This window comes from Sapajus apella, unplaced genomic scaffold (assembly GCF_009761245.1).
Source record: "Sapajus apella isolate SASKATOON/1434 unplaced genomic scaffold, GSC_monkey_1.0 scaffold38, whole genome shotgun sequence".
NCBI classification, from domain to species: Eukaryota; Metazoa; Chordata; class Mammalia; order Primates; family Cebidae; genus Sapajus; species Sapajus apella.
Window position 1 is genome coordinate 14,746,834 of NW_022436978.1, and position 15,666 is coordinate 14,762,499.

Genomic DNA, 15,666 nt, shown 5'->3' on the forward strand with positions numbered 1-15,666 from the left:
GAGATGGAGTCTTGCTCTGTTGCCCAGGCTGGAGCGTAATAGCAAGATCTTGGCTCACTGCAACATCCTCTTCCAGGGTTCAAGCAATTTTCCTGCCTCAGCTTCCTGAGTAGCTGGGATTACAGGGATCTGCCACCACACCCAACTAATTTTTGTATTTTTTTAGTAGAGACCCGGTTTCACGATACTGGCCAGGCTGGTCTCAAACTCCCGACCTCAGGCAATCCACCCACCTTGGCCTCCCCAAGTACTGGGATTACCAGCATGAGCCACCGTTCATTATTTTAATAGGAAAAAAACTATTAAAATAATAAAACTATAAACCTAAATGGCTATCAAAATGAGATTGGTTAGTAAATTGTATGAGATTGTTAGTAAATTGTGTGTATTAGTCATTAAAAACAATGAGGTGCACTTCTAGAAAGATGGAGTAGACATTTTCCCTGTTCCTTTTATTAACTACAACTAAAAACCCGGGACATTTTATATTAAGTGAACGCAAGAAGACTCTGGGAGGTGGGGAAAAGAAGGCAGACAGGCTAGGAACCTCAAGATACACATGACTGTGAATTCCCTGGGTTTTCCTCTTGCTTCACACATCTTTGGTTGAAACTGAAGAAGCTAGCAACCCAGAAAAGCCAACAGGCACAGACAAGAAAAGGCCCAGCAAAAGGCCGTCAGGACAGAGGCATTCTAGGAAGACTGAAAAATTTTAGACATTAATTCCATTATTTCAGCTAAATACCACAGAAGCAGCTGTGATCCTACCTACACCCATGCCAGCAAAAGCCAAGTGGGGAGCCCATGATTCTACCCTTGCAAGGCTGTAATGAAGTTCCCTAACCACCTCCACCCCCCATACCCCCACCACTACCACCACCACATAGTCAGAGGAGACCATGGGGTAGGTTCAACTTCCAGGACCACCAGGCAGGAACAAAGGTGCTCCTTCAGATCCCACTAGGGTGGTGTCAGAGAAGGCCTGGTGGGAAATCAGGACTTTATCACACAGTCATAATGAGGCCACCTCAGTGTAGTGGAGACCACATAAGGAACTCCTGCCCCCACCCAGCAGTAACAAAGATCATACCCTCTGGTGTGAGTGAGAAATCTGGACTTCCACCTCCTCCTGGCAGTAGGGAGACCATGATATCCTTCCCCTGCCAGAGCAGCATCAGAGGAAGCCAGCCAGAGCCAGAGATTAAAGTAAGGTCTAATGAGCTCAGCACCACTAATTACTAGAGGAATGCAAATCAAAAGCACAATGAGATACCACCTCACACCCATTAAGATGACTATTATTATTATTTATTTTTTTTTTTTGGAGACGGAGTTTCGCTCTTGTTACCCAGGCTGGAGTGCAATGGCGCGATCTCGGCTCACCACAACCTCCGCCTCCTGGGTTCAAGCAATTCTCCTGCCTCAGCCTCCTAAGTCGCTGGGATTACAGGCACGCACCACCATGCCCAGCTAATGTTTTGTAGTTTTAGTAGAGACGGGGTTTCACCATGTTGACCAGGATGGTCTTGATCTCTTGACCTCGTGATCCACCCACCTCGGCCTCCCAAAGTGCTGGGATTACAAGCATGAGCCACCGCGCCCGGCCTAAAATGACTATTATTATTTTAAATAGAGATGGGGGGATTGGGGGGAGGTGGATCTCAATATATTGCCCAGGCTGGTCTTGAACTCCTAGGCTTAAGCGATCCTCCTGCCTCAGGCTCCCAAAGCACCGCTGACCAAAATGCCTTTTTTTTTTTTTAATAGCAAACAACAATTGTTGGTGTGGATATGGAAAACCAAAATCCTTGTAGATTGCTAGTAGAACTGTAAAATGGTGTAGTCACTGTGAACAGTACGGCAGTTCTTCAAAAAATTAAAGAATTACCAAGGCCAGGCTCAGTGTCTCACGCCTATAATCCCAGCATGCTGGGAGGCCAAGGCAGGTGGATCATGAGGTCAGCAGTTTGAAACCAGCCTGACCAACACGGTAAAACCCGGTCTCTACTAAAATTACAAAAATTGGCCAGGCGTGGTGGCGGGTGCCTATAATCCCAGCTACTCAGGAGGCTGAGGCAGGAGAATCTCTTGAACCCGAAAGGCAGAGGTTGCAGCGAGCCAAGATTGCTCCACTGCACTCCAGCCTGGGCAACAGAGTGAGATTCCATCTCAAAAACAAAAACAAAAACAAATTAATCAATTCCACTTCTGAGTTTATACATAAAATGATTGACAGCAGGGATGCAAACAGGTATTTGTACACCAGTGTTCATAGCAGCATTATTCACAATAGCCAAAAGGTGACAGCAACCCAAGTATCCATTGATGGATCAGTAGATACAACAAATGTGGCTGGGTGTGGTGGTTCACACCTGTAATTCCAGCACTTTGGGAGCGTGAGACATGCAATCACTGGAGCCCAGAAGCTTGAGACCAGCCTGGGCGATGTAGGGAGACTCCATCTCTATAAAAAAAATATCAAATAATTAGGTGTTGTGGCACGTGGTCCCAGCTACTTGGGAGGCTGAGGCAGGAGGCTTGCTTGAGCCTGGGAGGTGAAGGCTGCAGTGAGCCATGATCACGCCACTGCACTCCAGCCTAGAGGCAACAGAACAGGACCCTGTCTCCAAAAAACAAACAACCCAGAAAATCCTGTTGTGCTTTACACATCAATGGGATATTATTCAGCCTTAAAAAGAAATGAAATTCCGATACCTGCTACAGTATGAATGGACCTTTGAAGACATTATGCTAAGTGAAATAAGCCAGACACAGAAGGACAAGTAGTGTATGATTCCTCTTCTGTGAGCACAGAAACAGAAAGTAGGAGGGTTATCAGGGACTGGGGGAGGGAAGAATGGGGAGTTATTGTTTAATGTGTACAGAGTTCCAGTTTGGGAAAAAAGGTTTGCAGATGAATAGCTGTCATGGTTGTACAATATCATGAATATACACAGTGCTACTGAAGTATACACTTAAAAATGGTTAAAATGGTATCTTTTATGTTATGCCTATTTACCAAAATAAAAATATATTCCTAGCCAGATAATCTAGTTAGAATAAAGTTAATCCGGCCATGCGCAGTGGCTCACACCTGTAATCCCAGTACTTTGGGAGGTCGAGGCGGGTGGATCACCTGAGGTCAGGAGTTCAAGACCAGCCTAGCCAACATGATGAAACCCCGTCTCTACTAAAAATACAAAAAATTAGTTGGGTGTGCTGGCAGGTGCCTGTAATCCCAGCTACTCGAGAGGCTGAGGAAGGAGGAGAATTGCTTGAACCCAGGCAGCAGAGGTTGCAATGAGCTGAGATCACACCATTGCACTCCAGCCTGGGCAATAAGAGCAAAACTCTGTCTCATGGATGGGGGGAGAATGAAAAAAGAATGAAGTTAATCCATTAGAATGAAGTTTTCCTACCTAATTGTAGTCGTTAGTCTACTGATGAAAAAAAAAAAACAACAATACATGGGCCAGGCTTGGTGGCTCATGCCTGGAATTCCAGCACTTTGAAAGTCAAGGCAGGCAAATCACGAGGTCAAGAGATAGAGACCATCCTGGTCAACATGGTGAAACTCCATCTCTACTAAAACTACAAAAATTAGCTGGGTGTGGTGGCACACACCTACAGTCCCAGCTTCTTGGGAGGCTGAGGCAGGAGAATTGCTTGAACCTGGGAGGTAGAGGTTGCAGTGAGCCAAGAGCACGTCACTGCACTCCTGCCTGGGCAACAGAGTGAGACTCCATCGCAAAAAAAAAAAAAAAAAAAAAAAAAAAAAAAAAAAAAAAAATATAAATATATATATATATAGAGAGAGAGAGAGAGATAGATAGATATGCACACAGAGAGAGAGAGAAAAAAAGATCTTGAATCACATAACAATACAGAAGTCTACAGGTTTCAATAGAAAATCAAGCGAAAAATCGTAAAGATCTCAAACTCAATGAAAAAGATGTCAACTCTGAGATGACAGAAATGTTAGAATTATCTAGTGAAGACTAAAGCTGCCATGACGAAAATGCTTCAGTGACCAATTATTAACATGTTTGAGACAAATGAAAAAATAAAAAGGAAAAATTGATAAATTGGACTCATCCTTAAAACCTTTGCTCTCTTCTTCTTTTCTTCTTCCTCCTCTTCTCCTTCTCCTAATGGCAGGCAGAATATATTGGCTTTGGACTGGGACACTCAGAGGATGAAGCCACACCCATGGAGTGGGTGTGGGCAAGGTGAGATTGAAGCTATCTGATGGTCACTTGCGGAATAACAGGTTCTGGGCTGGGCAAGGTGGCTCACGCCTGTAAACCCAGCACTTTGGGAGTCGGAGGCGGGCGGATCAAGAGGTCAGGAGCTCGAGACCTGCCTGGCCAACATGGTGAAACCCCATCTCTATGAAAAAATACAAAAATTAGCCGGGTGTCTTGTCACGCGCCTGTAATCCCAGCTACTTGGGAGGCTGAGGCAGGAGAATTGCTTGAACTTGGGAGGCGGAGGTTGCAGTGAGGCGAGATTGCTCCACTGCACTCCAGCCTGGGCGACAGAGCGAGACCCCGTCTCAAGCCACCGACCCCCCAAAAAACAGGTCCTGGCAGTAGAGTCTGATTGGTTGGTAGCTGCAAAGCCCAGACCGTCCTGCTGGCTGTATCTTCACGGGCAGCTGCGATTAGGCAAGAAGTCGAGGGCCTGGATGCAGAGCCTAGGGATGCATGGGGCGCAGGGAGGATGGACCAGAGAAACTTGTGCTCTGGTTAGCAAGGTGCATCCGCGGTTTTAAGGATAGAGCACCACCAGAGGAGGAACCCTGTCTGGGCGTGCTAAAAATGGCCCAGCAGAGCATAAGGCTGTGGCTGGGACAGGTACTGAACTGCTCTGAGCTGCGGACTAGGGCCTTAAACTGGCCACGTGGGGCCGTATTGAGGTGGCGGGTGAGCAGTCTCAGTGGCAGCGCCCAGGCTGCCTGCTCTGGGGTCCCTGCAAAAGCAGCCGCTGAGCCCACGGACTTCCGGGTCGTAGGCACGTGGTGTCTGAACATCTGCTTGACTGGGTCAGCTGCTCTTACAATGCCCGGGCGATCGTGCCCTCCAGCGCTGCCTGCCTGCCGAAGAGGAGGCGAGTCCCCGGGTGAATAATCGGGCTCTGCCGGCTTACAGCGGATGTTGGAAGGTCAGTTCGCTCTGCTCCTTTCGCCTCCGTTTTTCTTCCGCCTAGAAACTTTCTTGAGCCACAGAAAAAGCTGGTCCTTCTCTTTCTGCCTGGCCCAGAGCTGCTTCTGCACCGTTAGAATTTGTTCCTTCGGTCTCCTCTGGTGACATTCTCTCTTCCATCTCCTCTCTCTTCCTTCGTCCTGCTCTTCCTCCTTCTTCTCGCCAACACCTTATCCGCCGCCTCCTCCTCCCCCTCTTTCCGCAGCCTGCACTCCAGCTGGGGGCGCTCCGGGTACACACCCTGCGGGACCCCCCACGGGGCCTGTGGGGAAGCGGGCGCTGAGGGAGGCCGCGTCCAACCCAGGCCAGCTCGCCCCGCTAGCCACAGGGGCTCGGGGCATCCCCCGCCAGCCCAGCTGGCAGGCTCTGGTTCTCCGAGTGTACAGGAAAACCTTGGCTTTTGAAAGACCCTGTTAAAATAAGGAGGAAAAAACAAGCTATAGAGGAGAAAATATGTGCAAACCACATATCTGGCAAAGTACTGGTATCTAGAATAGATTAAAAACTCAACAGTAAAAAAAATCAGTCTTGCTTGGTGCGGTGGCTCACGCCTGTAATCCCAGCACTTTGGGAGGCGGAGACTCATGGATCGCCTGAGGTCGGGAGTTGGAGACCAGCCTGACCAAGATGGTGAAACCCATCTCTACTAAAAGTACAAAAATTAGCCGGGAGTGGTAGCAGGCATCTGTAATCCCAGCTACTCGGAAAGCTGAGGCAGGAGAATCGCTTGAACCCGGGAGGCGGAGGTTGCAGTGAGCCGAGATAAAGCCATTGCACTCCAGCCTGGGCAACAGGGTGAGACCCCATCTCAAAACAAACAAACAAGCAAAAAAACTCCTAATACAGCATGAACAAAAGATTTGAAAAACATTCCGTGCAGCACATACACTAAAAAATTGGAACTATATAGAGATTAGCATGGCCCCTGCCCAAAGATGACATGCAAATTCATGAAGCGTTCCATAGTTTTAAAAAAACAAAATTCAAAAAAAAATCATTGAAGAGGATATACAGATGGGAAACAAGCAACGAAAAGATGTTTAACACTAACAGCCATTTGAGAAATGCAAATAAAAACCACAGTGAATGGGCCGGGCGCGGTGGCTCAAGCCTGTAATCCCAGCACTTTGGGAGGCCGAGGCGGGTGGACCACGAGGTCAAGAGATCAAGACCATCCTGGTCAACATGGTGAAACCCCGTCTCTACTAAAAACTACAAAAAATTAGCTGGGCATGGTGGCGTGTGCCTGTAATCCCAGCTACTCAGGAGGCTGAGGCAGGAGAATTGCCTGAACCCAGGAGGCGGAGGTTGCGGTGAGCCGAGATCGCGCCATTGCACTCCAGCCTGGGTAACAAGAGCGAAACTCCGTCTCAAAAAAAAAAAAAAAAAAAAAAAAACCACAGTGAAACATCGTTATACACCTATTAGAATGGCTAAAATAACAAAGTAACTACAATAAATTCTGGGAAGGATGCAGAGAAAATGAATCTCTCGTCCTCTGCTGGTGGAAATGTGAAATGAGGTAGCTACCTGGAAAGCAGTAACAATTTCTTTTCTTAATGGTATTGATTGATTGATAGATATGGAGTTTTGCTCTGTTGCCCAGACTTGAGTGCAGTGGCATGGTCTTGGCTCACTGCAACCTCTGCCTCCCAGGCTCAAGTGATTCTCCTGCCTCAGCTTCCCGAGTAGCTGGGACTACAGGCACCCACCACCACACCCAGCTAATTTTTGTATTTTTAGTAGAGACGGGCTTTCACCATGTTGGCCAGGCTGGTCTCAAACTCCTGATCTCAGGTGATCCACCCACCTCAGCCTCCCAAAGTGCTGGGATTACAGGTGTGAGCCACCGAGTATGGCCTCTTTTTTTTTTTTTTTTTTTTTTAAGACATGAGGTCTTGCTATGTTACCCAGGCTGGTCTCAAACTCTTGGTCTCAAGCAATCCTCCGCTTCAGCCTCCCAAAGTGTTGGGATGCCTGATTTTTCTTAACAAATTATTGTAACTATAGGTTACAATTTGTATTCACTTAGCTTCAGTGAAATCACAGGTTTAATTTGTTATATATTTTTTCCAATGCTGATTAAAATAATCATGTAACTATCAAAATAAAAACTCCATCTGAAATATTCTGATTGTTTGGGATATGGTGGTACTGACAGATTGTAGCTTATTGGAATCTGCAGTCGTTAGCCAAACCATGACAGAGGCACATGTAAATTTTTTATTTTTTTTTTAAGACAGTCTCACTCTGCCTGTCACCCTGGCTGGAGTACAATGGCGAAATCTCGGCTGACTGCAACCTCCACCTCCCAGGTTCAAGCAATTCTCCTGCCTCTGCCTCTGCCTCTGCCTCTGCCTCTGCCATGGTGGTGGGATTACAGGCACCCACCACCATGCCCAGCTAATTGTTTGTATTTTTAGTAGAGATGGGTTTTTACCATGTTGGCCAGGCTGGTCTCAAACTCCTGACCTCAGGTGATCCACCCACCTCAGCCTCCCAAAGTGCTGGGTTACAGGTGTGAGCCACCGCGCCCGGCTAGATCTTGTTTTCAATGTAAAATTCTAAATAGTGGGACTGCTGAAGTCTGTGACTAGCCACATAAGTATTTTTAGTTGTTGCTGGTGAAAATTATTTTTGATTATGCTAATAGGATTTAGGAGGAAAAAATATCTCCTAGAACCAGCACTCTGCCATTTTCCTGTCTGTCCCCATTGAAACATTTGAAGTGGTGCACAAGTCGCTGGAACTTTCTGAGACTTTCTCTTGGAAGGTCTTTGAGTCTTCCCTAAAGAGAGAAAAGAATCAGGGGGTAGTGCCCCTTTATTTTCATTTTCCTTTAAAATTTTGGGCTTAGCCTTGATCTAAATGAAAGAAGCTATAAGTCACAATATCATGTAATATGCTTTGTAAGAAAGCTATTATGTCAAGTACTTCAAATTGTCAAAGTATTGGATGTTACTTCGTTAGGGGTGAGGAATATGTACAGTCCGGTGATATCAGAATTAAAGGAAATGGATTGGTGAGGAAAATTTCATTATAATTTATAGGGCTTGTGTTTTTTTTGTTTTTTTTATTTTTGTTCTTTTTTGAGACGGAGTCTAGCTCTGTCACCCAAGCTGGAGTGCAGTGGCACTACCTAGGCTCACTGCAACCTCTGCCTCCCAGGCTCAAGGGATTCTCCTGCCTTAGCCTCCTGAGTAGCTGGGATTACAGGTGCCCGCCACCATGCCCAGCTAGTTTTTGTATTTTTAGTAGGGAAGGAGTTTCACTGCATTAGCCAGGCTGGTCTCAAATTCCTGACCTGGTGATCTGCCCGCCTTGGCCTCCCAAAGTGCTGGGATTACAAGTGTGAGCCACAGTGCCTGGTAATTATTTTTTTCTTTCAACATTTTATTTTTTAGTTTCTGAAATACAATCAAAATACATTTTGTTACACACCATTTTTTTTTTTTTTTTAAAGACGGGGTTTCACCATGTTGGTCAGGCTAGTCTTGAACTCCCGACCTCAGGTAATCCGCCTGCCTTGGCCTCCAAAGTGCTTGGATTACAGGCGTGAGCCACCATGCCTGGCCTGTTACACACCATTTTAACAAGCTTGACACTGTTATTAATATAAGATGATTCAAAATAGGCACTTCCTTTTAAAAAAGCCATACATTTTATTTTAGGGTAAACAGCTCATCAAAAAAAATAATACGGCCGGGCGCGGTGGCTCACGCCTGTAATCCCAGCACTTTGGGAGGCCGAGGCGGGTGGATCACGAGGTCAAGAGATCAACACCATCCTGACCAACATGATGAAACCCCGTCTCTACTAAAAAAATACAAAAATTAGCTGGGCGTGGTGGCACATGCCTGTCGTCCCAGCTACTCGGGAGGCTGAGGCGGGAGAACTGCTTGAAGCCAGGTGGCGGAGGTTGCGGTGAGCCGAGATCGCACGCGATTGCACCCCAGACTGGGGAACATGAGCTAAACTCCGTCTCAAAAAAAAAAAAAAAAGAGTGTTTACCCTCCGTGTCTTGGATGTTCGTGGATGTTCTGTGGTATAGAAGAATAGGAATCATCTTCAAATTACCTTTGGCTGCTGCCCTGTGCATTGCTGTAGCCTCACAATGGTCCTTAGCATTTGGATCAGCCCCGCCCTCTAGTAACATGATAGCAATCTCATGCCTGTTTTCGGAAGCTGTATGATGTAGGGGAGTACAGCCACTTTGACTGACAGTATTCACTTGAGCACATTTTCCCAGAAGGGTTTTTTTTGTTTGTTTGTTTGTTTGAGACAGAGTCTCGCTCTGTCGTCCAGGCTGGAGTGCAGTGGCAGGATTTCTGCTCACTGCAGCTTCCACCTCCTGGGTTCAAGCAATTCTCCTGCCTCAGCCTTCTGAGTACCTGGGATTACAGGCATGCACCACTACACCCAGCTAATTTTTCTATTTTTAGTAGAGATGGGGTTTCACCATGTTGGTCAGGCTGATCTCAAACTCCCGACCTCATGGTCCACCCGCCTCGGCCTCCCAAAATGTTGGGATTACAGGCGTGAACCATGGTGCCCAGTCCCAGACGGACTTTTACAATCTCATCTTGCTCAGCAGAAGCCGCAGTATGGAGAGGAGACCAACCTGCATTGTCTTTATCGTTCACTGGCACTCCAAGTTGCAACAAAAATTCAACAATTTCTACCTGTCTGGCTGAGCATGCCCAGTGCAATGCAGTTCTGCTGTCCTGGTCAGGTCTAGTAGCCAGGAATTTATCAGCCAGAATACTCTCCTTCAATTCTTCCAGCTTCCTGGCCAGGTTGCAGACCATTAGGTTAGACACACACCCCTTCATTTTGATTTCCCAGGAACTCATGATACTACATTCTATATATCTGTGTGTTTTATTTATTTATTTTTAGAGATGAGGTCTCACTATGTTACCCAGGCTGGTCTGGAACTCCTGAGCTCAAGTGATCCTCCCACTTCAGCCTCCCAAAGTGCTACAGAATTACAGTCGTGAGCCACAGTACCCCGCCAATATTTGCGTTTTCATCCGTGGTTCGTGACTCACAACTCCCATAGCCCATGTTACCGTAAACAGAATCTCTCTCTTTGACCTTCTCTCGCCCTTCTTCCACCTGCCTGACGTAGGACTCTAATCTCATTGTGAATCATAAAACTCTCATTCTAGAGGAAGTCCTGCCTCATAACCTGGAGGTAAGAATGCTGCACTGAAGGAGCAAGAAGAATCTGAACAAACAGGCCTTGCTGGGTTCAGGTCATTCTCTTTTTGTCTAATCACTTTTTTTTGAGATGGAGTCTCGCTATGTCACCCAGGCTGGAGTGCAGTGGCGTGATCTTGGCCCACAGCAGTTTCTGCCTCTCAGGTTCAAGCGATTCTCCTGCCCCAGCCTCCTGAGTACCTGGGATTACAGGCATGCACCACCACGCCCAGCTAATTTTGTATTTTTAGTAGAGACAGGGTTTCTCCATGTTGGCTTGAACTCCTTCCCTCAGGTGATCCGCCCACCTCAGCCTCCCAAAGTGCTGGGATTACAGGTGTGAGTCACTGTGCCCAGCCCATCCAATCACATTTTAACATGATTGTCCATACTTCAGTCAGGCCTATCCACGAAATCTCCATAAAAGGCCCAAGAGGACAAAGTTCAGGGAGTTTTGGACAGCTGAACAATGGAGGCTGACAGGAAGATGAATAAGAACTCATTCAACCAACTCCTCAGGCACAGAAGTTCCTGCCCTCAGGATCCTTCCAGACCTCTCCATATATACACATATCTTCATCTGACTGTTTATTCATATATATATATATATATATATACACATATACATACATACACACACACACATACATACATACATACATATATATATATATATTTTTCTTTTTTTTTTTTTTTTGAGATAGAGTTTTGCTCTTGTTGCCCAAGCTGGAGTGCAATGGTGAGATGTGAGCTCACTGCAACCTCCACCTCCTGGGTTCAAGCGATTCTCCTGCCTCAGCCTCCTGAGTAGCTGGGATTACAGGCATGCACCACCATATCCTGATAATTTTGTATTTTTAGTAGAGATGGTGTTTCACCATGTTGGTCAGGCTGGTCTTGAACTCCTGACCTCAGGTGATCCACCCACCTTGACCTCCCAAAGTGCTTAGATTATAGTCGTGAGTCACCACGCCTGGCTGTTTATTTTTTAGAATATCCTTTGTAATAAACCAGTAAACTTAAATGTTTTCTTGAGTTCTGTGAGCCACTTTAGCAAATTAATCAAACCCAAAGAGGAGTTTGTGGGAACCCCAACTTGAAGTCTGCTGGTTAGAGGTTCCTGAAGCATGGACTTGCGAATGGTGAGAAGGAGCAGGGCAGACTTGGGGGACCAAGCCCTCGACCTATGGTTTCTGAGGCAATCTCCAGGTAGATAATTTTGGAATTGAATTAAACTGGAAGACACTCAGCTGGTATCCTCTGCTTGGTGACAGAAGTCTTCTATATTGATTGTTGTAGTGTGACATTAGAGAAAAAAAGGTTTTTTTTTTTTTCTTTTTTCTAACACAAGGCTCTGTCTCTTGTTATATATAACAAGAAACACCAGCTGGGCACAGTGGCTCATGCCTGTAATCCCAGCACTTCGGGAGGCCGAGGCAGGCAGATCACAAGGTCAAGACACCAAGACCATCCTGGCCAACATAGTGAAACCCTGTCTCTACTAAAAATACAAAAATTAGCTGGTTGTGGTGGCACACATCTGTAATTCCTGTTACTTCGGAGGCTGAGGCAGGAGAATCACTTGAACCGGGGAGGTGGAGGTTGCAGTGAGCCGAGACTGAGCCACCACACTCCAGCCTAGGCAACAGAATGAGACTCTGTCTCCAAAAAAAAAGAAAAAAAAAAAAAAAAGGCTGGGTGCAGTGGCTCATGCCTGTAATCCCAGCACTTTGGGAGCCCAAGGTGGGTGGATCACCTGAGGTCAGGAGTTCGAGACCAGCTTGACCAACATGGAGAAACTCCGTCTCTACTAAAAATATAAAATTGGCTGGGTATGATGGTGCATGCCTGTAATCCCAGCTACTTGGGAGGCTGAGGCAGGAGAATTGCTTGAACCCGGGAGGCAGAAGTTGCAGTGAGCTAAGATGGTGCAATTGCACTCCAGCCTGGACAAGAGTGAAACTCTTGTCTAAAAAAAGAAAGAAGGAAAGAAGGAAAGAAAGAAAGGAAGAAAGGAAGGAAAGGAAGGCAAGAAAGAAAAGGAAAGAAAGACTGAAACTTTTTCCTGAGATGTTCACTGAGCTCCCCTGCTAATGATCCTCCCAAGTAGCTGGGATTACAGGTGCACACCACCACACCTGGTCTTTTTTTTTTTCTTTTTTGGAGATAGGGTCTCACTCTGTGGTCCAAGCTGGAGTGCAGTGGTGTGATCACCGCTCAATGTAGCTTCAACCTCCTGGGCTCAAGCCATCCTCCTGCCTCAGCATCCCTGAGACCCCAACCCCCAGTAGCTGGGACTACAGGCTCACACCACCACACCCAGCTAATTTTGGTATTTTGTATAGAGACAGGGTTTTGCCACATTGTTGAGGCTGGTCTCAAACTCCTGGTCTCAAGCTATCCGTCCCAGGGTGCTTCTAATCTAAACACAACTCAAAACCTGGTTGCAGTGAGCCGAGATCACCATTGCACTCCAGCCTGGGTGAGACTCCATTTCAAAAAAAAAAAAAAAAAAATAGAGTTGGGCCGGGCGCGGTGGCTCAAGCCTGTAATCCCAGCACTTTGGGAGGCCGAGGCGGATGGATCACGAGGTCAAGAGATCCAGACCATTCTGGTCAAGACGGTGAAACCCCGTCTCTACTAAAACTACAAAAACTTAGCTGGGCATGGTGGCGCGTGCCTGTAATCCCAGCTACTCAGGAGGCTGAGGCAAGAGAATTGCGTGAACCCAGGAGGCGGAGGTTGCGGTGAGCCGAGATCGCGCCATTGCACTCCAGCCTGGGTAACAAGAGCGAAACTCCGTCCCACAAAAAAAAAAAAAAAAGAGTTGAAGGCTGGGTGCGGTGGCTCACACCTGTAATCCCAGCTCTTTGGAGGCTGAGGCAGGCGGATGCCTTGAGTTCAAAGTTTGAAACCAGCCTGGGCAACGTGATGAAACCCGCCTCTACAACAACAACAGCAGCAACAACAAAATGAATTGGATGTGGTATTGCAGGTGGGAAGATCACCTGAGCCCAGGGAGGTGGAGGCTGCTGTCAGTCAAGATCATGCCACAGCACTCCAGCCTGGGCGAGAGAAAAACCCTGTTTCAGAAAAAAAAAGTACTTAAACACTAAAATTGGAAAAGAGACAACAGCCCACAAAACTGCTTAAATTGGAAAGCAAAAATGGGAAAATGACGAAATTAGCAGATGGGAGAAAGCTTGCCCTAAAAGGGAAGTGAGGAAAGCCGATAAGCAACCCCATCTAAGCTGTGGAGCAATCCAAAGACCCGGAATTGGCGGCACCATGTGTCTTTCGACATGGGGACTTGAGAGTAAAAGCTGCACGTTTGTTGAAAATCTGTTGAAAACGCAGTGGAATTCCAGGAATTTCTCCCCCTACTCCATGGAATTTGGCAGGTTTCCCTCCTCCACTGTGGCTAGTTTAGAGGTTTATTCTCCAAAAAGAGTGAATAAAGACCAGGCGCAGTGGCTCACGCCTATAATCCCAGCACTTTGGGAGGCTGAGGTGGATGGATCACCTGAGGTCAGGAGTTCGAGACCAGCCTGACCAACATGGAGAAACCCTGTCTCTACTAAAAATACAAAATTAGCCAGGCGTGGTGGCGCATGCCTGTAATCCCAGCTTCTCGGGAGGCTGAGGCAGGAGAATTGTTTGAACGCAGGAGATGGAGGTTGCGGTGAGCCAAGATTGAGCCATTGCACTCCAGCCTGGGCAACAAGAGCAAAACTCCAAAGCAAAAATGAATAAATAAATAAAAATAATTAGCCAGGCATGGTGGTGCACACCTGTAATCCCAGCTACTCGGGAGCCTGAGGCAGGAGAATTGCTTGAACCGGGGAGGCGGAGGTTAGTGAGCCAAGATCTTGCCACTGTACTTTAGACTGGGCGACAATCGAGACTGCATCTCAACAACAACAACAACAACAACAAATAGTGAATAATAAAAAGGCCTCTGGATTGAGGGCCCTCATGAAGGTACACCTGATGTTTGGTGGCCATGTAGAATACTGTTTTTTTCCATGTCATACTGCTTGACTGGGGGAAGGACCATATGTGTACTAAAAAGCCTACCTAGTATCCCATAAAGAAGCTTTTGCTATACCATAGTACTTTACTTCTTTGTTCTGTTTACTACTATTGTTGGCAACAAACTGAGAGTTTGGTTTGGGTCATATTAGGTCTGACATTCAAACAGGGATGTCGAGTGGGCGGTTATAAATAGTTGTATATATAAGCCTGCAACAGAGGTTGGGTGTTAGAGATCAGATTGGAAGATCTCAGTATGGGAGTCATTGGCATATATATAGCATTGAAAATATTAGACTGGCCGGGCATGGTGGCTCAGGCCTGTAATCCAAGCACTTTTGGAGGCCAAGGCGGGCGGATCACCTGAGGTCAGGAGTTCAAGACCAGCTTGACCAACATGGTGAAACCTCGTCTTAAAAATAAATAAAAATAAATAAATAAATAAAAAATAAATAAATTTTAAAAAAAAGAAAATCATTAGACTGGATGGGATCACCTAGAGGAGCATAGAAGTATGAGACTGGATAGAGGACTGGACCCAGAAATATTCGACATTTATTATTATTATTATTATTATGAGACAGAGTTTCACCCTTGTTGCCCAGGCTGGAGTGCAATGGCATGGTCTGGGCTCACTGCAACCTCCGCCTCCCGGGTTCAAGCGATTCTCTTGCCTCAGCTTCCCAAGTAGCTGGGATTACAGGTGCCCATGACCATGCCCGGCTAATTTTCATATTTTTAGTAGAGACAGGGTTTCACCATGTTGGCCAGGCTGGCCTCAAACTCCTAACCTCAGGTGATCCACCCATCTTGGCCTCCCAAAGTGCTGGGATTACAGGCGTGAGCCACCGCACCCAGCCATATTCAACATTTAAAGGTCAGCAAAGCAGTAGGAGTCCACAGAGAAGACTGAGGAGAGGTAGGAAAAGGAAGAGAGTGTGACAAACCAAGAGAATATGGAGTTTCAAGGAGAGATTTCTTGAAGGTTTCAATCCCGATGAAAGATTAATATGACTACTGAGAAATGACCACTGGGTTTACAGATGGATGTTATTGGTAATGTTGACTGGGACAGATTCAGTGGTAGGGATGAAAGCTTGATTAGTGTGGGTTATTGAGAAAATATGGGATTAAGGCTATGTGTAGTGAATTAATATGACCTGATAACTGTCACAAATACTAGGTAAATGACACAATTTTTTCCTTTTTAGAGACAGGGTCTCACCCT

General features: G+C 46.4%; 1 long non-coding RNA gene and 1 pseudogene across 1 annotated transcript in view; both read left to right on the top strand.

Moving 5' to 3' along the window:
* LOC116565043 overlaps positions 1-15,666 on the top strand; it is a gene marked incomplete at its 5' end in the record, with an annotated part of 36,912 nt that overhangs the window by 4,600 nt on the left and 16,646 nt on the right. The gene's annotated exons all lie outside the window — the stretch shown is intronic.
* LOC116565068 lies at positions 6,079-6,174 on the top strand (annotated as a pseudogene).